The sequence below is a fragment of the Tamandua tetradactyla genome, chromosome 7 (assembly GCF_023851605.1).
Source record: "Tamandua tetradactyla isolate mTamTet1 chromosome 7, mTamTet1.pri, whole genome shotgun sequence".
Lineage (NCBI taxonomy): Eukaryota > Metazoa > Chordata > Mammalia > Pilosa > Myrmecophagidae > Tamandua > Tamandua tetradactyla.
Window position 1 is genome coordinate 70,623,852 of NC_135333.1, and position 24,545 is coordinate 70,648,396.

The 24,545-nt window shown below is 40.1% G+C and overlaps 2 pseudogenes; one reads left to right on the top strand and one right to left on the bottom strand.

Annotated features, from left to right (window-relative positions):
- LOC143690483 (glyceraldehyde-3-phosphate dehydrogenase pseudogene) overlaps positions 1-5,799 on the top strand; it is a 39,152-nt pseudogene extending 33,353 nt beyond the window's left edge.
- Positions 5,800-5,860: 61 nt separating this feature from the next.
- LOC143690484 (epsin-2 pseudogene) lies at positions 5,861-7,345 on the bottom strand (annotated as a pseudogene).
- Positions 7,346-24,545: the final 17,200 nt, after the last annotated feature.

Below are 24,545 nucleotides of genomic sequence, written 5' to 3' on the forward strand. Positions count from 1 at the left end.
GATGTGACCTCTCTCTCTAAGCCAACTTGGCAGGTGAATTCACTACCTTTCCCCCTACATGGAACATGATTTCCAGGGGTGTAAATCTCCCTGGCAACATGGGATAGAATTCTCAGGATGAGCCAGGACCCAGCTTCAAGGGATTGAGAAAGCCTTCTTGACCAAAAGGAAGAAGAGAGAAATGACACAAAATCTCTCAGTGGCTGAGAGATTTCAAACAGAATTCACAGGTTGTCCTGGAGGTTTTTCTTATGCATTATATAGATATCCCTTTTTAGTTTATGGTGTATTAGAGTGGCTGGATGCAAGTACCTGAAACTGTTGAGCTCTGTTCCAGTATCCTAGATTCTTGAAGATGATTGTATAGAGATGTAACTTTTACAACATGACTGTGTGATAGTGAAAACCTTGTGCTAATGTATCTTTTATATCAGGGTATGAACTAGATGAATAAAAAATATGAATAAAAATAAATAAGTAATGGGGGTTAGGGGATAAAGTAATTTGGGTAGATGGAAATACTAGTGATCAATGAGAGGGAGGGGTGCAAGGTATTGTATGTATGAGTTTTTTCTTTTTATTTCTTTTTCTGGAGTGATGCAAATGTTCTAAAAAATGTGATCATGGTGATGAATACACAACTATGTGATGATATTGTGAGCCATTGATTGTACACCATGTATGTGTGTGAAGATTTGTCAACAAAAATATTTTAAAATATACATATACACAGTACTATTGCTTTTATATCCCAACACTGGAGACCATCTGAATACTCATGAGTACAGAAGTGGTTTAATAAATGATGACAATCACAGCGTGGAATGTTACTCAATATGGCAAGTATGGAATAGTCATGTTATATTAGGGAAAAAGGCAAGATACAGAATAATGTACATAATATGTATCTAGTAATATAGGGTATAGCATAGTGTGTGTATGTATATAAAATTATATATATACTTGTTTGTATATTTTTATATGAGAATAGAGAAAGATGTAGAAGGAAACAGTCCAAATTTTTACATTACTACTATAGAAGAGTGAGATAGAAGAAATGATGGGGTTATTGTTGACCTTTTCTTTATGCTTGCTAGAATTCTGCATTATTACAATTATGTTTTCAAAATCAATTGACCTCAAGAATGTTCTCTAGGGAAAATATAGATGTGTGAATTATCAAGATAAGACCATCTGAACTTGACTTGATGATTAGCAAGAGCAATGTTTCAGCATCATTTCCCATCTTCTCTAATCCTCTGATCCCATTGGGTATTTTGGACTCACAATTAAACAAAACTTCTGTATTCTTCTCATCCCTTTGGTTTGGAAGGACAATATGGGGTTGCATGATAAATGTTTATTTCACCTTCATTCAACAATATTGTTCCAGTTTGCTAGCTGCTGGAATGCAATATACCAGAAACAGAATGACTTTTAAAAAGGAGAATTTAATAAGTTGCTAGTTTACAGTTCTAAGGCTGAAAAACTGTCCCAGTTAAAACAAGTCTATAGCAATGTCCAATCTAAGGCATCCAGGGAAAGATACCCTGGTTCAAGAAAGTCGATGAAGTTCACAGTTTCTTTCTCAAGTGGAAGGGCACATGGCAAACACAGTCAGAGTTTCTCTCTCATCTGGAAGGGCACATGGCAAACACGGTGTCATATGCTAGCTTCTCCTCCTGGCTTGCTGTTCTAGGAAGCTCCCTGGGAGGCATTTTCCTTCTTCATCTCCAAAGGTCGCTGGCTGGTAGACTCTGCTTCATGGTGCTGCAGCATTCTCTGAATCTCCAAAATGTTTCCTCTTTTATAGAACTTCAGAAATTGATCAAGATCCACCCAAATGTGTGGAAACATGTCATCACCTAATCCAATTCGACAACCACTCTTGATTAAATCACATTTCCAGGGAGATGATCTGATTACAGTTTCAAACATATAGTATTGAATAGGGATTATTCTGCCTTTATGAAATGGGATTTAGAATAAAACATGGCTTTTCTAGAGGACATACATCCTTTCAAACCAGCACATTTTATTGAGAACCTACACTATACCAGAGCTGGTTTAAATACTAGGGACACAACAATGAAAAATTGCCAATGAAGATTGACAAGGTTCTAGACCTGACAGAAGTCTCATTATGGTGGAGGTAGACAGACAAAAAGACAGACAAAAGAAAGAACAGCAAGAAAAAGGATAATGCAACCCAGAGTGGCTAAGCAGTGTATAGGACTGCTTTAGATGGATGCTCAAGGAAAACTTTTCTGTATAGGGGAAGTGAGTGCTGAAACCTGAATGCTGCAAAGGAGGCAGCCATTCTAAAACCTGAAGGCAGATCATTCCAGGCTGAAGGTGCAGCAGCAGCAAAGTCTGGAGGTGGTAAGGAACTTAGTGTACTGAGAAATGAAAGAAAGCAGGTGTGGCTGGAATCTAATGAACAAGGCAGAGAATGGTGTCAACTGAGACGGGAGACTTGAGCAAGGGCCAGGTTATATATATAAGTCCTTATAGGCTACAGTGCAAGAATTATTTTTTATTCTAAGTGTGGTGACAAGCCATGAAGAGTATATCAGTTATTGTTCTTTTTTGGGGGGGAGTGTATGGTCTGGAAATCAGTTAGTATTCTTAATTGTGAACATCAAAACCCACTCTATGCAGGTTAAGGCGAAAAAGAATGAAAGGTTATTAGATAGCATGCTGAACCTTGGAGAGGGCTAGAGAATCAGACTTGGAGGCTACAAAGCCAGCCTGGAACAATGCCAAGTTAAATGTCAGGATGGTTTAGGGATGACTCCATTGCCACCGCAGCTGAACAAGACACAGCAAATCACACATGATGCAGGACCCTGAGTGCTATTCTTGGAACCCCTGCAGCTGCTGCTTTCTTAGTAATACTTTATTGTTTTCAGTGTAGAGCTCCTAGATACCTATTATTAAGATTCATTCCTAGGTATTTGATTTTGGGGTAAAGGGGTGGGAATGGGGTTTCGTAAATGTTATTTAAATATTTATTCTCTAATTGCTTCCATTTGTATAAATACAATTTATTTTTGCAGATTGACCTTTGTATACAGTGGCCTTGCTTTCTTCTGAGAGATTTTCTGAGGATTACTTGGGATGATCTAGCCACATGGTCATGGTGTCTATTAATAACAACCATTTTAGTTTTTTCTTTACAATATGAATATACCTTCTATTAATATTTTCTTGCTTTTTTTTGGCATTGACAACCTATAGTAGTATACCCAGTGAAAAGAAATAGTGATTGTGAGCATGTTTGTCTCATTCCCAATTTATGGGGGAAATCTCTCTATATCTCACCATTAAGGTATGCATAATGTTTGACTATAGGATTTATCAGATTAATGAATTTCCCTTCTATTCCTAGTTTGCAAAGAGTTTTTTCTTTTTCATCATTGTTGTCCTGCTATACTTAAAAAAATCATATTTTATGTGTAATTAAATTTCCATATTTTTTCTTATAGTCACAAAAATTTGCTTTTGTTTTCCCATAAGGCATTTTTTTATATCCAAACATCTCTTGTGTTTTAAATTTCCTTAGAGTTAAAACTATAAATAAGGCTCTCTAGTCCTCCCTGCTCAACAGACAGCCTCATATTTTTGTGCAGTGTCAGCTACATCTCTGAGGCACAATGATGAAGGTCTGAATAAATGGATTTGTGCATATTGGGCACCTGGTCACCAGGGCTGCTGTAAACTCTGTCAAAGTGCAAGTTGTTGCAATCAATAACCCTTTCATTGACCTCAACTACATGGTCTACATGTTCCAGTATGATTGTACCCATGGCAAGTTCAAAGGAACCATCAAGGCTGAGAATGGGAAACTTGTCATCAATGGGGATCCTATTGCTATTTTCCAGGAGCAAGATCCCACCAGCATCAAATGGGGTGATACTGCTGCTGAATATGTTGCGGAGTACACTGGTGTCGTCACAACCATGGAGAAGGCTGGTGCTCACTTGAAGGGTCATCAAAAGTCATCATCTTGCCCCTTTGGCCGATGCCCCCATGTTTGTGATGGGCATGAACCATGAGAAGTATGAAAACTCCCTCAAGATTGCCAGCAATGCTTCCTGCACCACCAACTGCCTGGTCCCCCTGACCAAGATCATCCCTGACAACTCTGGCATCATGGAGGGAATCATGACCACCATCCATGCCATCACTGCCACCCAGAAGACTTTGGATGGCACCTCCAGGAAAATGTGGTGCGATGGCCAAGGGCCTGCCCAGAATATCATCTCTGCATCTAGCAATGCTGCCAAGGCAGTGGGGAAGGCCATCCTGGAGCTGAATGGGTAGCTCATTGGCCTGGCCTTCCATGTCCCCACCTCAATGTGTCCATCATGGATCTGACCTGCTGACTGGAGAAACTGTCCAAGTACGATGACATCAAGAAGGCAGTGAAGCAGGTGTTAGAAGGCTCCCTAAATGACATCCTGGGCTACACTTGAAGATCAGGTTGTTTCCTGTAACATTAACAGTACACCCACTCTTCAATTTTTGATGCTGGGGCTGGCATTGCCCTCAATGACCACTTCATTAAGCTCATTTCCTGATATGACAATGAATTTGGCTACAATAATAGGGCAGTGGACCTTATGGTCCACATGGCCTCCAAGGAGTAAGAGCCCCTGGACCACCAGTCCAGCGACACCATGAAAGGAAGAAAGAGGCTGTCAGTTGCTGGGGAGTCCTGGACCCAACTCCATCACCCAGTACTGAGAATTCTCCGCAGCTTCCATCTGACACCCTCTGAAGAAAGGGAGGGGCTGAGAGCCCCCCTTGTCATGTACCATCAATAAAGTACACCCAGCCAAGAAAAAACGTAAATAAGAGAATTTAAATCACTAAAATGACACACCAATATCTTAATTCAGCTAGAACTCATAAATTCTATCAAAACTAGACATATGTGCAAACACATATAAGCATATAGCCACATGGAGGATTTTGCTGATTAGTTTTAAAGCTCCCTCTAGTGGATTTAATTCAAGAGTTGTCTCTCGGCAGTTGTTCAATATGTGCTACAGGAAAAGAAAATGTACACAACCACTCCCCAAAAAGCCCAGTGTCTGGTGGAGCTGGCCTAGGTTTCCTTCCACTCACACCTGGACCTGCCTGGGATGTTCATGAAGGTGGGGGACTGACAGAGACAAATTCTGGGCCAAACAACGCCAGGACTCTGGGCCAGGCTAGGGCAACACTGCCGACCTCCAGCCTCTTTGTTCAAAGCCTCAGGGTAACGGTAGATCTTTGGGGGAGCCAGGGGTTGAGTGCTGGAGCTCAGGCAGTGAGGTCTGAGTCCCTGGGCTGGGTCCCCTCCTATGTGTATGCAGGTGTGGACAGGGAAGGGCAGGCAGGAGGCCCTGGAGAGACCATAAGACGGTATCTAGAGGCAGCCCCAGGCTGGAGAGGCAGCCCTTTCATCAAGAAGCTGAAGTTTGGGGGCCCTAACACCATCTGCTCCTGCAGACATTATTCCGAAAAAACAAGAGTCCCCATTCCTGTCCTCCAGCACATACACTGCAGGCAGTGGATGGGGACAGTTCTTGGACCTGGGCCATTGGAGGAGGAAAAGGTTGGTTTTGCCAGTGACCTAAGCAGCTCGTGGGGGATGTCCTTGCTGCCCGTCATATTCATTGCTGCAGGGCCCAGCTTGTCACGAAGAAGGTGCTGCCACCTAGGGCTGAGTATGGGGCCATAGAGATTATGGAGACCACAGAGGCTGCAACCTTTGTCTCTTCCCATGTGGGGCTCCACACCCAGGCCTAGGCCTGAAGGACAAGTTCATGCCCAGGACCGGGCATCAGCTGGTTCAGTGTCAGTGCTGGGGCTAGTTTGCCTGGAAAGGTTTGACCAGGGTCAAGGTCGAGGCTGCAGTAAAGCTTGGTGCCAGGAAGGGGCTGAGGGACACAGTGGGTGGGGCTGACTAAGTCATCAGGAAGTCCAAGTTCAACAGCACCATGCTGGGGGCCCAGGAAGGACTCAGGCATTTTGTGGACACTGCTGGGGTTGCTTAAGGTGATGATCAAAGAGAGCAAAGAGCATTAAAGGGGTCAAGGCTGGTAGCTCCATTGTTTGGGGAAGGCAGAGCAGCCATGGTCTTTGCTTTTCTTGAAGTTGAGAAGTTGTCAAATTTAGAAAAGTCATCTTTAATGGAACCATTCAGATTATTGAAGAGATCAAAGGACCCAGAGGTGACACAGACTTGGTGGCAGAGGTGGAGCCCCAGGCATCAGAAGTTGCTTTCCCAGCACTAGGGGTAGGTTGCAGCTGAGATGACCAAGGGTCTGAGCTCTTGGAGACAGAATGTGTGTTGGTGCCAGGAGGTACTCCCCAGGGATCGTCAGATGTAGTGGGCTTGGCAACGAACCATGGCCAGGGGTTCCAAAAGTGCTGGCTGGAGCCACTGACCCATCCCAAATTTGGTCTGGTTAGCCTCAGATAACGAGTCCCTGGTTAGCCTCAGAAAACTGTTTTCTGGGCAGCAAGCCGCGAGTTGGAGAGAGCATCCATTAAAAATACCAGAAAGGTTTGCTGTGGGTGGGAGGCATGCTCTTTTTATTTTAGAACTTTGACCATATCTCTTCTTGTGCCATTTGAAATCTTAGGTCACCCCCCGTTGCAGGTGTTCTTCCTGCCCAGCTACTTTTCTGCTCATGGTAAGCACTAGCTGCAGCTGCTCTTCTAGGCTGGTCTGCAGTGCTGCCTGCTCCACCTCGGATGATACTCTCTGGGAAGTGGAGCTACGGTAGGATGACCTACCCAAGGCGAGCACCCCACCTTGCCATACTCCTGCTCAGAGCAGCCGGTGGAGAGCTTAGGCTGGCTGGAACCGCGGCCGAAGGTGATCTGGTTGCTGCCCATGACAGTGGCCCCCTTGGCCATGCGCTCCTTGGTTTTCAGAGCCTGGGCCCGCTTGACCTTCAGGCGAGCCTTCTCCTTGGGCAAGGCCACCAACTGCTTGGACTTCTTGCCCCGCCGCGGTCGAAGTACAGAAATCTTTCAGCTTCTGGATGGCGAAGACCATCTCCCGGCACAGCCCGGCCATACGCGCCAATTGGATCCGATTGAGGAATTTTAGCCGCGTCAGCACCTTGCTCGCGTGCTGCCAGTTCTTACCGTGGTGGTGGAGCCGCTTCCACGCCATGCTCATGATCTCCAAGAAGGCCACCACATTGTGGGCCACGTCGCCAATCTCACTCAAGAAGGAGCTGGACCGCCCTCGCGGGGCGTTGGAGGTGGCAGACTTCTATCTCGGTTTCCAGTAATTGTTCCCAATGTTTTTCATCTGCCGTCTGACAGACGAAGTAGTCATTCTGATTTTCTTTGTTAGTGATGCAAAGCCATCTCAAGAGAGAAATGTTCCAGGCCTCGGCAAGTCTGTCCCCTACGAAGATTCGGTTCCCATCATCAATCTGGAGCAAAATCCCTGAACGATTATTTCCTCCTCTGGAGCCTCGTATTCAAGAAACTGGACATCATGACCACGCTAGAGTATTCTACGATTCCGATGATGGGCTGGGGTCCACGAGTCTGGGACCTGCATCTGCTTTGCTCAACAACGAGAATCCAGCACCTAGCACTGTGCTTCCGCTTCACCAGCCGTCCGGATGCGCAGCTGCAGCCACCGGCGGCCCTGGGGAGCATTAGAGGATATGAGCCGTGGAGTTGCTGCTGCCGCCGCCCCCTCGCCTGACTCCATCTGGCATCCACACACCACCCAACGTGGGGGCTGAGAGGGACCTGAACGGATATTTTTAGTAAAATTTTTTTCTGAATTTATTGAGATGATCATGTGAATATTCGCTTTGATCTGTTATTGAGGATTATATTAATTTTTAATGTTAATTCCAACTTAAGTTCAAGAATAAACAGACTTGATTGTATTGTTTTATCTGTTTTTATACTTATTGATTGAATTTGATAATGTTTTGTTTAGAACACTAGCATCTAAACAAGTTCATGAGATTGCCTGTGATTTTTCTCGTATTTAATTTTTGGAAGGTCACTCATAAAGTGATTTCTCAAATAGTCACTCTTTCTCTGTGGCAGAAAATTCTTAATAGTGCTATTCCTCCCTTAAAGGTTGTAAGACTACTGAAGGAGACGAGTGATAGTCCCATACTGATCTCTTGGGAAAGGGTATTAACGACAGATTCAATTTTCTTAATAAATGTAGGACTATACAAAAATTTGTAGTTGTCTACCGTTTGATTGGGAGAGTCTGCATAAGAAAATTAGGATAAATGCTTGAGATTTTCTCTTTACCTGTTTTCAGACAATCCGTTGGTACTTTAGCATCCTCTATAATGACCAGCCTGCAGATTGCAACTTTCATTGTTATCACAGTGAAGTCAATTTAGTGTGTCAAGAACTGCAGTTGAAATGAAACAGAAAATAGAGCAAAAGAAAAAAGAGTCTGAATCTCAAAATAAGTAGGTAGTGCAGAAGGGAATATGGATGTAGGAAAGAAAATGTAGAGAAAGCTCTTTTGAGGTCCTACTTGCCCACTGTGAGCAACTGTGGGCAGAACCTCCAAGTTTGTCCGTTTTTTTTCTTTTTTAAATGGGACTGAGCCATTGAACGGAAGAAGAGTGAATTGAGGAATCAATTTTTTAGGGGTGATTTTGTCTCTGTCAAGAAGTCAAGTCTGTCTATCCTTATCAAGATGGTGGAGTGAGAAGCTTCAGTCCTCTCTCCCCACCAAAGCTTTGAGCAACCAGTAAGAACTCCCAAAAACACCTTTCTCAAAGCTCTAGAAAACAGCTAAAGGACTGCGGTTACAGGGGATATACTGAATCAAGGGAAAGGCTACTTAAAAGTGGTAGGATCTCCTGATGCCCTGGCTGGCCTCTCCTCCACCCCTCACGAGCATGATTCCGAAGCCAACCCATGAGCCTAGTAAGAATCCCTGCTCCCAGTTTTGGAGGGAGCAGAGTAACACTTGTGCCTATATTGGGAGCTCATGAATCTGGCCCAGTATGTCTGGTGGAGGCCTGAGGGAATCATCACTGTCCCATAATTTGCACTGCATATAAAAGGTATTCACCAAGCTCTCCTACAGAACCCTGTGGGAGAGCAATCAAGGGATTGATGCTTGCAGGACATACAGAAAAGTGGCTGGAACCATAAGGAAACTCTTTCTTAAGGAAGAGGGGGCATTTTTATCTGTGTGGAGAATTCCTAGGGCCAAAGGTATATGCCCAAGGAAAGACACAAGTGCAGAAGGGATTAGGGAGGTGCCCTTGCTTTGGCCTGCAGCTATTTTCTAAATTCTTTGTATAGATAAACTCTGAGGAAGAGCACTTACACAGTGAAATCTTCAAAGACTGGGAAAGGTTTTTTTCCTTTCTTTTTCTTGTGAGCTTTTGGCTTTCAAGGAAAACTGTCATAACACTAACTGGATACAAGCTTAAGGAACAGACACCTCAGATTCTAAATTCCAGCAATAACACTTTAAAAATAATAATTTCGGGTGGGCCATGGTGGCTCAGCAGGCAAGAATGCTTTCCTGCCACGCCAGAGGACCCGGGTTTGATTCCCAGTGCCTGCCCATGTAATAAAACAAACAAACAAACAAACAAAAAATTAAAAATAATAATTTCCAAGTTTCAACAGAAGATTACAAAACATAAAAAGAAACAGGGTGTGATGGGGCCAAGGCAAAGAAGATTAAAGGATTAGAAACTATCATTAAGGAAGATCAGATCAGGGACATTCCAGAAAAGACTTAAAGAAAGATCCTAAATATGCTCAAAGTGCTAAAGGAAAACATGGACAAAGAACCAAAGGAAACCAGGAAAATGATAGCTGACTAGAAAGAAAATATCAATAAAAAGATGGAAATTATGAAAAGGAACCAAACAGAACTGCCGAAATACTACAGTAACAGAAATTTTATATTTACTGGAAGGGTTCAACAGCATATTTGAGCTGGCAGAAGAGAGCATCAGTGAACTTGAAGATAAGACAATTGGAATCATCCAGTGAGAGGAGCAGAAAGAAAGAACGAAGAAAAGAGAACAGAGCCTGAGGAACGTGTTGGACACCCTCAGGAGTACCAATATATACATTGTAGAATTCCAAAAGAAGAAAAAGAGAAAGAAGCAGAGCGAGTATTAAAAAACAATGATAATGGCTGAACACTTCCTCAATTTAACAAAAGGCATCAATATACATATACAAGATGCTTAACAAACTCCAAACAGGATAAACCCAGATAGACCCACACTATGCCATGGTGCAGTCAAACTGTCAAATGTCAAAGGTAAAAAAAAGAATTCTGAAAGCCGCAAGAGACAAGTGCCACATACAAGGGAGTCTCAATACAATTAAGTTCTGGTTTCTTATTGGAAACTATAGAGGCAAGGTGCCAGTGGGTAGACATGTAAAGTGCTGAAAACAAAAAATTGCCAACCAAGAATTCTATATCTTTTTATTGGTAAATCTTTTATTGGTAAAAGTATTTTTCAAAAATAAAGGCAGCCTGCTTTGTGGAAGGCCAGGGTTCAATTCCTGCCCATGCACTTACCAAACAAACAAACAAAAAATGAAAAACCAAACAAAACTTCAACAAATGGTGCTGCACTAACGGGATACTCACAAGGAAAAGAATGAAATATGACCCCGACCATACAATATACAAAAAAATAAAATAAATAAAATAAAAAAGGCAGGGTTAACTCTAAAGAACACTGAGGGCTTTATCTGAGATTCTACGAAGATTCAATGAACTAAGGTAACTTTCCAGAAACCTACAACCTCCAGATGGGACCCTGAACCAGATAAGTCCTGAAACCCAGAGGGGTCAGCCTCTCCAGAACATCAACTAGCTCCATCCCCCTACCCCATATTATCCACAGCCCCTTCCAACATGAAACAATAAGAATGGGCATAGCCCAAATACCCTTAAAGAGTGGGAGAAAGACCAAAGGTGATGGTGGAGTTATACAGAGAAGGTAGGGTTTAACAAATGTGTACGATAGCTGAATCATTATAGTGATTTTTTTTAGTCTCTAGTACCTCAGAGCAGCTAGAAATGAAAACTTAAAATTGTGGAATTGTAACCCATACCAAATTCTGAAATCTGTTTTACAACTAGTTGTTATAATGTGCTTTGAACTTTATGGCTTTTTTGTATATATGTTATTTTTCACAAAAAAGGAAAAAAAAAGTCAATTGTCATAAGTCCATAGCTGGATGAAAAAAATAAATTAAAGGATTCCAGTCCAAAAAAAATGTACAGCTTAGTAAATTGAAGCCAATCACTATTTACCCTAAAGAAAATTGTTTTTAACAGTTTAATATATAATATTCCAAATCTTTCCTATGTATATACTAGCACCATATGCATATAAGCTTATGTGTCTCTTTAAATAACACTAATGTTGTACTGTAAAAAAAAGTTATACAGTGAAACCTAAAAAAAATAAACAAATGAAAAATAAAGGCAGGGTTAAGATAAACAAAAGCTGAGGGCTTTCATCACCGCTGGAACCACCTGGCCCTGTGAGAAATGCTGGAGGGGGTTCTTCAGGTTGAAAGGAAAAGATGCTAGACACTTGACTGAAAACACATGAACAAAGAAAGATCCCGGGTAAAGATAATGACATGGACAAATATAAATACCAGTACTATTGTGTTTTTAGTTTGCAATTCCACTTTTTATTTCCCACAGTGGCTGAAAAGCAAACACACAAAACATAATGACAAATCATGTTTGGACTTAATGTACAAACATGTAATTTATGACAAGAACTACGTGAAGGCAGGGGGATGGAGGGCCAGGGGAACAAAATGTGTGAATGCTATTGAAGTTAATTTGGCATCAAAGCAAACAAGATGGTTATAGATTTAGGATATTACATTTAATTCCTCATAGAAAATATCAGAGAATACGCAGACTCATAGAGACAGACATTAGAATACAGGTTACCAGGATTGGGGGCAGGAGCTACAGTGAGTCATTACAAAATGAGTGTAAGATTTCTGTTTGGGGAGAAAATTCTAGTAATGGAAGGTGAAGAGGATAACACAACATTGTGAATATGACTAGTCACCCACTGAATGATATGCTTGGGAGTGGTTTGTACGGGAAGGTTTATGTCACGTATATGTTTCCACAATTAAAAAAAGAAACTAAAAAGATAATAACAATTAAATGCAATTCATGATACTGGTTGGAATCTAAGAATGGAGGAAAGGATTGTTCAAAAGGATATTATTATTGGGACATAAGAAAAAATTGGAATATGCACTGTAAACTTTATATCAATGGTAAATGTCTTGAACTTGATAACTGCGCTTAAGGTGAATACATAAGCCAATATCCTTGCTTATAGGAAATGTACAGGGAAGTATTATACGTTCAAGAAGTATGATATGCAAAACCTGTTCTCAGATTTTCAGAAAATAGAGACAGATGATATATGGCAGCTAGCTAGAGTGCTAGAAAGGTAAATACATGGCAAAGGTGTCAAAATGTTAAAATTGGTGGATCTGAAGTAATGGGGGGGAGATATGTTGCAGTTCTCTGTATGGGTTTGAATTTCGCAACTATCCTGTAAATTTGAGATTTCAAAATAAAAACAAAACAAACAAACAAAAAAAATAAAGGCTTAGTAAATAATTTTGAATTAGAAGGAAAATCCAAAATTTGAGGGTACATGCCAAAGGAACAGGATCTACTTCCAAACTGGAAAAGTAAACCCTAGAACAGGACTTTTAAAGAAAAACAAATTATAAAAAACAACACCAAGTCCACCAAAAGCAAGTGCCCTCAGGCGTAGGCTTCCATCACCCTCTCTTTTCTTCCAGTTTGAGATAACAGGAAAGCAGGTCAGTGGAAGGGTGGGAATTGGGTAAAGTACAATTTATCTCTATTATGTTAGTGATGTTAGAAAGCCTCAGAGATAAAGAAGAGGGGTAAAAGTAGACCAGAGCCTTGGGTGGAGGGGCACAAACTAAACCAGCACCTGACTCCCTCTTTGCATCTCAAAGCTTTTTTCCTACTTGAAGCAAGTAAGTTTTCATCTCCTTTAGTGGCACTGGAAGAAAAATGTCTGCCTCCTCCCAAAAGGTTTAATTTGTGTGACTACACACTTAATGGTGTTAAAACCCCTCTGAAGTAGTTAATTTAGGTGGCAGGCATAACTGCCTCCAGGGGGAAAGGCCAGCAGCGGTCTGCAGGAAGGGAAAGGACAGGTTCCCTTTATACTGTACAAAGAATTTCTCTGTTATCATTAGAATTCATGAGTTGATCAAAGAGCTGGTTCTTTGAGCAAACATCCATGAAAAATGAATAACAAGAATAATAAAAGAAAGGTAAAAATCACCAATATTCTAAATTAAAATAAACAGGAAATAATCTTAGATACAAAGAAGATTAAAATAAGTGCATGAGAATATGTTATAGTACTCACGGCATAATTCGAAAACCTTAAGGAAATGACTAATGTTGGAAAAATGTTAGTGTTGTATAAAGTGACCCCAGGAGCCATAGAAAAAATTGAAGAAATTAATTATTAAAGGAGCCTCCTAGATGTGTTCCATGTTAATTCTTTTGCATTTTATGGTACCTATAATCCTAATACTAAAGTATGGTAGAATTTAGAGGAAAAAAGGAAAAAAAAAAAACGAAATATTTAAAGTAAGGAAATTCACATAGAAAGTAGATTAGAGGTTATCAGGGACTGGGAAAGGGGTGTGGAGAGTTTTTGCTTAGAGGATAGAGTTTGTTTTGGGTGACAAAAATGTTTTAGTAATGGATGGTGGTGATGGCAGCACAATGTTTTAAAACTAATTAATGCCACTAGCAATAATTGTACACTTAAAAAACAGCTCAAATGTCAATGTTATGTTTTATAAATATATTGCCCCAACAAAAAAAGGGGGAAAGAATAAAAATCCTTTCTATGAAGCCAATATAACACTAAAGCCATAACCTGGCACAGACAACCACCACTGACAAAAAAGAAAATTAAGTATCAACCTTATTTTTGAATCTTAAAGCAAATCTTCAATAAAGAATGGAAATCGAATTCAAAAGTACTTAAAAAATAATTTCCTATGATTAAGAGAGGGTTTTGAGGAATATAAGCATACTTAAATGCTAGGAAATATAGTCATATGATTCACTGTTTAGTTAAATCAAAGAAAAAATTCCCATGATAACTTAATAGATGTCAAAAGCCATTCCTTTAGTTTGAAATCTACAAGAAGGGGAGGGGATCTAATAAAATAGGAATCAACTGATATTTCCTTTACATGGGTAAAAATTTTTAACTCACACAAAAAGCAGCCTCATAATTTAATGGAAACACACATACATGCAGGTTTTCATTTCTACCAGGAAACAAAGATATCCATTATCATCATCATTATTTAACATCAGATGTAAAAACAGGAGAAAAGAAAAAGCACACTTAACCATTACTTTCCAACAATAAGGTGCACATATTGAAAACCTAAGAATATCAATAATTTTCCTCTAAAACACCAATAATCAGTTTTAAAGCCTAAGAGAACCGTCCCTTTCATAGCAATAACAAAAGTATGAAACTAAATAAGAAATATACATGGTCTTTATGGAAAGAATTATACAATTATAATTTATAACTATATAATTCTAAACAGTATTTTAGGCAACTATGACTTAGATAAATGAAAAGATAATCTCTACTTTTGAAAAAGATTCCACACTGTAATGATGTTCATTTCCCTGAGTGAATCTGTATCTTTAACACATTCCCAATTGAAACACCAATATAATTTTTAAAATTAACTTTATTGAGGAACAGTTTACATATAATAAAGTGCTCCTACTCTATTTATATATTTTGATGAATTTTGACAATAATCCATTCCTTTATCTTTTTACCTGTTGATAACTCTTGAGGTTATTTTCAGGTTTTGTCTGAATAATGCTCTTACAAATATCTCTGCATAAATATTTGCATGGGGATATGTTTTAATTTCTGTTGGCTATATATACTTAAGAGTGGAATTACTGGGACAGCTGATAAAGGTATACTTAACTATCAGAAATATTTGAGAATTGGCAACACTTGGTACTATCTGTCTTTTTTAAGTTTATCATGCTAAAGAGTATATATAGTATTATTTCACTGTGATTTTTATTTGCATGTCCTTGATGAATAATGATGTGATTATTGGCCTTTATATATTTTCTTTTGTAAAGTATTAACTTTTTTTTTTTAATTTTAACAACTATTTCTAGTTGTTTTCGCATGTGTCCTATCATTGAATTGTAAATGTTTTTTATGTATTCTGGCTAAAAGACTTCAGAAATTTTTAGTAGTGGTTATATTATTTGGAAAAAATAATCACTGTTGACTAATGACTTCCCCAAACCATGAGAATCTTGCAGATAAAGCCGAACTTAATTTACTAAATCTATACATCAAAATGGTCTTGATGTCTGAGAATGAGAAGGTTAGGGGAGGATATTTGCAGGTTTTTAGGCAAGTGTGATTTCTGGGACAAGACAGAAAGCAGTGTCCAAAAAGGAGACTAAAGCAAACTTGGGGAGGGGCAGATAACAAAAAATTGAAAACTTCTTATTTTGCCAAGTTATGACTGTAAAACAAAGTCATCCTCTGACTATTCCCAGTATTATTTTACAAAAAGACATTTTTCCACAAAAAGTAATGTCTCATAGTAAAGTCTCTTCACTGGTGACTAACAATTTCTAAGTAGTGTGGATTAATAATACGAAAGGGATAGGGAATAGAAATTACTTTTCCAAGAAATTTGACTCTGAAAAGGGTGGAGAAAAATTGGAGATGGGGATTCAAGGCAGGAAATTTTCGCTTATTTTTATTTTTAGGTAGGCTACTAAGCACGTATATTTAGAATTGAGGTAAGAAAAAATACAGTTGAGGGCTGAAGGCACTGGAGCAGTTTCTGATGACATGTACCTGAAGAAGTTAATTAGAAAGCTTTTTATGCAGAGAAGGACAGCATTCCACAGACTTTGTTTCTGATCTGTCTCATGGAATGTGAAACCCTGGGCTTTTGTTCCAGGGAGGAATTTTAGCTGGTATTGCTTCTGCTGCTGTCGTAGGTCCTGGGGGCAAGAAAAGAAAATACTTATTTATTCATATTAACTCATTTGACAAATATTTATTGCTTTTCTACAAAATTCCAGACAATTTTCTAGGTGTTGTTGATATTATGGTGCGCTGGGGGAGAGGGAGACAGACATTAGTCATGTTATACAAAGGCCAGGTGAGTAGTGTGATATGAAGCCTAGTGGCTGAGCACATGGATTCTAGTTTCGTATCCTGTTTCACCAATACTAAGACACTTAAACTCCTCTGTCTCAGTTTCTCTATCTGTAAAATACCTAATTCATAAGGTATTGCAAGGATTATAAATTACATAACATATACAAAAATGCTTAGAACAGCAGATGACACATAGTAAGTTTTCAAAAGTTTTATCATTATTGTTAGTCAAACCCGAGCTTAGATTTTTAGGATCAGTGGATGTAATTAGATGAAAAAGGAAAGGCAATGCTTCTAGACAGAGGGAAAACATGTGACAGGAAGGGGCATGGCAAACAGGAGAAACTGAAATATAACCAACATGGCTGACATCGAAAAGGTGAGGATGACAAGAAACAAGACGGTCGGGGGCCATCTTGATTTTTCAGTCAATCGGAAAATCTTTGAAGAGTTTTAGATAGCCTGAGGATAACGGATTGAGGTGGGAATGATGAGATTTGTGTGTTAGAAAGTTACTCTGGAAGGAATTTTACTTTAGAAGGAGCTGGAATGGATTATCACATTTCAATCCTCAGCTTCTTAACATTTCATCATCATTCAGTTGTTTACTCGCTTCTTTCTGGAAGACTCCTCTCTCTAGTCTGAGATGACCACCAAGAAATTTTCTTTTTACCTTACTGCTTGTTTCTAAGACTCCTTTGCTGACCCTTCTCCTCTGTTCAGTTCCTATTATCAGAGTGTTTTAAAGCTTATCCCTAGGCTCTCTCTTCTTAACTGAAATCTCAGATGTGTAAATACCATCTAGATGTCAATGACTAAAATACCTATTTTCCATTTTCAACCTGTCCTTGGAAGCTACATCCTTGACATTTCAACTTTAGTGTATAATAGGCACCTCAAGATGAACAAGTCTAAAACAAACTCTTGATTTCTTCCTGCCCAGCCCTCTCCACCACCCTTCCAAAAAAGCCACTTCCATTGTCTAGTCTTTTATCTACTTACTCAAGTTCCAACCTTTACCTGTTCTACATCTAACCTATCCTCTCATTTTCTTTCCTTCCTTGGCCATGTCAAACTCTCTTGCATCTCAGAGCCTCTGCATTTGCTATTTGCGTTGTTTAGAAACTCTTCCCCAAGATATTCAAATGCCTGTCTCCTGGTGATTCTGATGCCACTGTAAACAATCCCCTCAGGAAGATTTTATCTGACAATACTATTTAAATATTGTCCCCTCCTCAGGCATGGGACTGGAACTCTTCACATTTTTTGTAAAAACTTATTTTTATCATTTGTAATCATAGAATTTATCACTAGCAGGAATTACATCATTCAATGGTCTACTTGTTTATTATTTCTCCCACCCCTATAAGGAAAGGTTTATATCTGTCCAACAAGCAGGTATCCCTTATACTAGAATAATCCAGGCTTGTGGTAAGAGCTTAGTTAAGTTTTTGGTACTTGAATCAGCCTATAGATTTATAGTGATGGGTCTGCATAAAATTAACCAAGTTGTGAGGAGAGTGAACCCAGGAAGGGGCCTTCAAACAAGCTTTGAGGAACTCCAACACACAAATGAGGGGAGGACAAGGGGGGGAAGGTGGAAGAGTGGGTATAGAGTAGGAGAAAAACAGGACAGTGTCATGCCATGAAAGCTGGAAAAGGGGAGTATTTTTCAAGAGGGAGCATATACGTTGTCAAATGTGACTTAAGAGTTAAGTACTCTGAGAACTAAAAAATGTCCTTTGACACACGAAGGTCACAGCTACTTCCACAGAAATCTTTTCCAGAGGAGTGACAAGAGCCAGAAGGCCAACCATGATACATCCTTCAATATACAGAAGATGAGGAAATGGAAAGGGCACCAGGGAGTGCACCTTTCTTCGAGGAAAAATAAAATAGGACAAAGCAGAAAAATAAATAATAAGATCTTGCTTGTAAATCGGAGCCACCCTCTCCTTTACGGTGGATGGGCCCCTATTGGGTCATCTTACTCAACAAGTCTGGACAGGTGTGTTTTTCACACAATTAGATCAACTGCTGAGTCTGTCCAGATTTCCTCCTCAGACCTCTTTGCTTTCTACCTGCCCACACCTCTGTTTCCTATCATTCTTACCAGTACATATTCAGTTGATCTCTTCTGTTTCTGGAAACATTTTCTATATAGGAAATTCTTCTTTTGTAGCCAGCCTCCAACCTGAAAAAAAGATATTAAGGAGCCAGATTACCAATCAAAGAACAATGGTGTGTGTGAGGTTTAGAGCAAGCCCTGGGAATAGGAATGATGCAGACAAGATATTTATCTTCAGTAAAGGGACTGGAAAGACTCACCTGAGAGGGTGACAGGTCCAGGTATTGTGCCAGCCTTCGTGCCTGCAGAGCATCAACATTTCTGTTATGTCTAAAATGCATCCAAAGCGTCTCCAGGAGGGGTCTGCTGATTTGACGATGTCTCACCCTTATAGAACACTTTGCTCTCTTGTAGTCAAATTCTCCTTTTCTCCAGTTCTTTTCCTTTTTAGGCATCAAGCTGTGCTTTTCAGAATTGTAATCACCTTTAAGGAAAGATGAAAGAAAAAAAAGCAAACCACAGAATTATAGGTCCATCTAGTTCCTCCCGCTCACTTGGCAGCCAAAAGCCCTTCCTACATTCCCCTACCAAAGCCCTGCCCCTATGTACCTACTGCTGCTTTGCCGCGATCCTCCATTTCCTTAGTACTAGTATAGTGTCCAGTAGGGGATGATCCTTCCAACACAAGAGTTTGAGTGAGCAGAAATATTTCTTAGAAATTCCTACTCCTGCAGCTGCAACTGGACAGGAGAAAGAAGTTTCCAGACGAGAAATGAGAAGATTATGTGATGATTCTTAAAAACATCTCATCTTCTCAACACTCCCTTTCCACATTAAAGATTTTAATCTCTTAATCCCATCTACCAAGGGCAACTAATAACCACTCCCACCACTTTTCAGAAGGAATTGAAAAGCTATTCTTATATCCTAGAGCAGCTTTTCCTAATTACTCACTCCAAAACATCCAAGGGTTTGGATTCAATTTAGTTAGTCCAGCCTCTGTACTTCAAGCTGTTTTGGGGCTCTCTCTGCATGCCAGATAGTGAGAAATGAAAGTCATTTCTTGATCAAACCTCAGACATAGCACCATTCATGGACAAGTGAATCAACTTTTCCCAGCCTTTATTTACTGCCCAGTTCTACTTTTGTTTTTCTGTTTTGAGGACTCAGAAATATCTACGTCCAAAGATATAGTGCGAAAACTTCAGTCTCCCTCGCTTCTCTTTAGCCTTCCTTCAAGAACCTGCACAAATTTTTCTCTCTCCCCACCATCTAAGGTTAGGGGAGGGGTCTGTAGAGTCCTTTGAGAGTCCACAATTTTAGCATGTCCTTCTGGTTGAGCCACACCAGATAAAATGGGGACTTAGTACTTTCGCACCGAACTGACAGTAAGAATGCCTGTATTTCGAAAAGTAGAGCAGATGGGAGGATCAGAAGAGATTAAATCTACTAAATCTCATCAATCAAAAAGTTATTTTCATGTTACCCAGATTTTGAGAGTTGGTTTTATTTGATGGGGTTAAAGAAAGGGTAGGTTCTATTTTTATCTTTCCTTCTTATTTCACTGTTTGGTTTCCTGTGTTCTTCTAGTTCTCCTCTTCAGTGCTAATAAAATAAAATAAAATAAAAATCCCTGGTGGACACTGGTAAACCTGCCTTTTTAAAATAAATGCTCTAGGGTGTGATAAGGGCATCTCCATTCCTGCTGTTTAGGAATTTAAGAAAAAAAAGTTGTGGCAAACCATACATTTATGAGCAATGTAAAAACAGCCCCTCTATATATACATATATAAATCTGAGGGGTAAACAGGTTTTCTTTTATTTGAATTTTTCTGTCTTCTTTATTTTGAATTTTCCAGTCTTCTTTTTAAAGTGTTTAGGCAATTTTTTTTAACTCTTTAATTTTTATTTATTTCTATATATGTGAGTGAAATTGACCCTAATCAGGTGTGATAATGAAATTTCAAAGACACATGGAATTTAACAGCTGGGATTGGATACTTTAGAAATTATATAGCTCAGGTTCTCATTTTAAAGACGAGCAATCCAAGGCTCAGAGGTTTGAATAATTAATATTACAAAGCCAAGGTTAGAATCTGTGACTTCTGGTTCTCAGTCCAGGGCTCTTACCCCCTCATCTAACATTGCTATGAACGAACTCTCTCAGCTAGAGAGCCGTGATAGCTCTTGCATCATGTTAGCTTCTGGCCCCAACACTCAAAGTTACCTTTTTGGTTGTTACTGTTGTTGTTTTAATTCTTAAACTTTAAATTTTGAGATAATTTCAAAATTTACAAAAATAAAACACTCATACAGTGAATTCCAGCATACTCTTCATTCAGATACCCGGATTCACTAACTTTTAACAGTTTGCCACATTTATCATATCATTCTATCCATTTACTTATCTGTCATCTATCTATCCATCCGTCTGTTTTCTAATATTTCATACTTCCATATACATTCCTGAGCACAGACATTCACCTATGTAACCAACTCAGCTTATCAAATTCAAGCAATTTAACATTGATATAAAGATTACAGTCTGCCCCAGTTTTTTCACATGTCTCAATGATATCCTTTTGGACCACTGTCCCTTCGTTATTAGTTCCAGTCCAGGATCAAGGACTGCATTTAATTGTCACTGTCATTTTACTTGCTCTTTTCAAAATTTAATTGTGGAAATGTAAACAACATAAATTTTCCCATATCAAACACACATAAGCAGAACATTGAGGAGAACTGATCACATTCACAATGTTGCACTACTCTTACCACCACCTATTACCAGAATTTCCCATCACCCCAAAGAGAAACTGTACATCCATTACGCATTAATTCCCTATACACTCCTCCCCTGGTAATCAGTACTCTGAATTCAGTCTCTATGAATCTGCATAATAGAGCTATTTCATATAGGAATGAATACAGCATTTCACTCTGTTTGACTTAGCTCACTCAACATATCTTCAAGGTTCAAACCTGTAATGGCATATAGTAAACCTTTATTCCCAGCAGTACAAAGTTGCAAAAAGATGTTCCGTTCTCTGATTTGCTCACTTCTGCTATGCCTGGTCGCCTGACAACCAAGAGTCACATCACCGTTCTCAATGAGGGAACTGGTGTTTTGCCAACCTTAGTACGTGTCAACCAGATGATCAGGAAGTGCGAGATGATTCCAAAAACAAATGCTCTCAATCGTGCAGCTGAGATGTCACCCAATTGATGCCCACCAAAGGGGTTGATTTTCTGAAACTGTAACCTCAGCTCACGGATCAGAGTGGGAAGCTGTTGGACATTCTCTGCTATTGAGAGGTATCCTGAAGGAGGACTCACCCCAGTTACTTAAAACACATAGAGGAACATCCATTTCCTGGAATTGGTAGTAATGCTGTGACTACATACTCTCTGGGTTGACGTAGGTCCCCTTGGCAGAGCCCAGATCACTAAGGTGGGGTCTCACGGCCAAGGATGCCATCCCCACAGATGTAGTCCACGAGGAGATACTGAGGCCCTGGTACTGCGCGAACCAAGAGGAGTGGTCTAGGGGAATGTCTGCGATGGCGGAGGGGGTGACTCAGGAGGTAAGAGGTGCGCAAGTAGAAGCGCTTCGTCCTCTTTAAAGGGATAAGGACACCGGCATGTCTTTAGGATCCAGGACTCCCGGAGCTAACTATATTGGATGATTACACCCCCGAAAGCGCTGGTGTCCTCCAGAAGTTCGCCGCGGTAAGTTCCAAGCTTGGTTTTTCTGGAGGGGTGTCAGAATCTGGGAACTGTTGCCTTTAAGGGTGTTACCCCGCTTCCCCTCCACCCCCGCCCAATGCTTGCGGAGCCTCTTGGCTCCCTGCACTTTCCCTGCAGTCTCTGGGCCTTCCCACCGGTTAGCTCTTCCAATCTGCGCTCCTATGGGAGAGGGCCGGGGCCCCGACGGGATCAGCACCGTTCCCCCAAAAAGCCCTGCTCCTCCGACAGCAGCGTCAGGAGCTGCGAGCCTGCCGCCCCCTGCGGCGGTGCTCCTCCACAAGCTGCCTCCCCTCCAGACTAGAGAGGTGAGGACTCTGGCTCCCCTGGGCCCCGGGGACCGAGACCCAGGGCGGGTTCGGCGCCCGCGATCCCCGGGTGGTCCGTCTGGCGTGGCCACGGGCCTGTGAGGAAGGGCCCGGGACTGAGCAGACTGGGTCCGCAGGGCTGGAGGGTCAAACCCTTGTGGGCCTCCCGGGTTCCCGATGGCTGGTGAGCGCCTTTGCACACCTAGCGTGGCCAGAGGGAAGGGAGCAGATAACCACTGCCCGCTGCCCGGCCCACCCGCGCTCCGCTGACTGAACAGAACCACCAGCTTTGATTTGGGTTTCAGTGAATGAATCGAAATTTTAGGAATACTTACATAATTAAATTGAATTTGTAATGCAAAAAAAATAAAGTGATTTATATGATTACTCTTTAATTTTTTTCATTAAAATGTAGGTTTTCCCACAGAGGGGTTACCTGTCTTTTGTTAAATCTATTTTTAGGTCATTGATGCTTTTTAATGTAATTGTACATAACTATTTTGATTACATTTTATTTTCTTTTGCTGGAAAGTGGAAATACAGTAAGAGTTTTGTGCATTGGTTTTGGCTCTGGCAACCCTACTAATTTTTTTTCTTGATTACTTTATATATATATATATATATATATATATATATATATATATATATATATAAACATATGATCATTCCATTCTACATATATAATCAGTAATTCACAATATCATCACATAGTTGCATATTCATCAACACGATAATTTCTTACAACATTTGCATCAATTCAGAAAAGACATAAGAAGACAACAGGAAAAAGTTCATACATGTCATACCCCTTACCCCTCCTTTAAATTGATCACTAGCATTTCAATCTAAATTTATTTTAGCATTTGTTCCCCCTATCAATTATTTTTATTCCATATGTTTTACTCTTCTGTTGATAAGGTAGATAAAAGAAGCATCAGACACAAGGTTTTCACAATCACACAGTCACATTGTGAAAGTTATATCATTATACAATCATCGTCAAGAAACATGGCTACTGGAGCACAGCTCTACATTTTCAGGCAGTTCCCTCCAGCCTCTCCATTATACCTTTTTTTTTAAAATTAATTAATGAAAAAAATTTAACAACAAACAAACTAAAACATTAACACATGATCATTCCATTCTACATATATAATCAGTAATTCACAATATCATCACATAGTTGCATATTCATCATTTCTTAGAACATTTGCATCAATTCAGAAAAAGAAATAAAAAGACAACAGAAAAAGAAATAAAATGAAAACAGAAAAAAAAAGATTATACATGCCATACCCCTTACCCCTCACTTTCATTAATCACTAGCATTTCAAACTAAATTTATTTTAACATTTGTTCCCCTTATTATTTATTTTTATTACATATGTTCTACTTGCCTGTTAACAAGGTAGATAAAAGAAGCATCAGACACAAGGTTTTCACAATCACACAGTCACATTGTGAAAGCTGTATCATTATTCAATCATCATCAAGAAACATGGCTACTGGAACACAGCTCTACATTTTCAGGCAGTTCCTTCCAGCCTCTCCATTACATCTTGACTAACCAGGTGATAATCTATTTAATGTGTAGGAATAACCTCCAGGTTAACATCTTGACTCTGTTTGGAATCTCTCAGCCATTGACATTTTATTTTGTCTCATTTCACTCTTCTCCTTTTGGTCGAGGTTTTCTCAATCTCTTGATGCTGAGTCCCAGCTCATTCTAGGATTTCTGTCCCATGTTGCCAGGAAGGTCCACACCCCTGGGAGTCATGTCCCACGCAGACAGAGGGGAGGGCAGTGTTTGCTTGTTGTGTTGGCTGGAGAGACAGGCCACATCTGAGCAACAAAAGAGGTTCTCCTGGGGGTGACTCTTAGGCCTAATTTTAAGTAGACTTGACCTATCCTTTGTGGGGTTACATTTCATATGAACAAACCCCAAGATTGGGGGCTCAGCCTATTGCTGTGGTTGTCCCCACTGCTTGTGAGAACATCAAGAATTCCCCACTTGGGGAAATTGAATTTTCCCACTTTCTCACCATTCCCCAAAGGGGACTTTGCAAATACTTTTTTATTCACTGTTCAAATCACTCTGGGATTTATCGAGACATCACCCTGGACAAACCTACAAAATCTCATACCCTA